The following is a 486-nucleotide window of genomic DNA, read 5'->3' as shown; positions in this document are numbered from 1 at the left end:
TCTCCAACACACAGCAGGACCAGATAGGATCGGGGATACCCGACAACACACAGTCCATTATTTAACACTTTTACAATAGATAGGATCTATACCCATGGGTTTATAACAGCTGAAAGTTCAATTTGTGTCCAACAATTCCAGGATAAGGCGTCATAAGATTGTGTAGAACGTCATAAAAGGCACCAGCGAATATTAAACCCAGTTCATTTAAGATACAATAACTGGTATTTGCTACACACGCTTACCACATAAACTACGCTTACCACATACACTCTTCCAAATAAATAAAAATGATCAGTTGTCTTTTTTTTCAAATCAAAAAAATTTATCAAAATTTTAGAATATATGCTCAAATGGTGATTAATAAAATGGATAGAGTAATAACAGACACGTTTGAGCCCCACACAAGCATATTATACAACACTCATAAAAAACAGCTGACAGGAATGAGATCATGTGCCAGCATGGTGTTATGAACCAACTTTG

The sequence above is a fragment of the Haliotis cracherodii genome, unplaced genomic scaffold, assembly GCF_022045235.1.
Source record: "Haliotis cracherodii isolate W230 unplaced genomic scaffold, xgHalCrac1.p SCAF_10, whole genome shotgun sequence".
NCBI classification, from domain to species: Eukaryota; Metazoa; Mollusca; class Gastropoda; order Lepetellida; family Haliotidae; genus Haliotis; species Haliotis cracherodii.
This window is presented reverse-complemented; position numbering follows the sequence as displayed.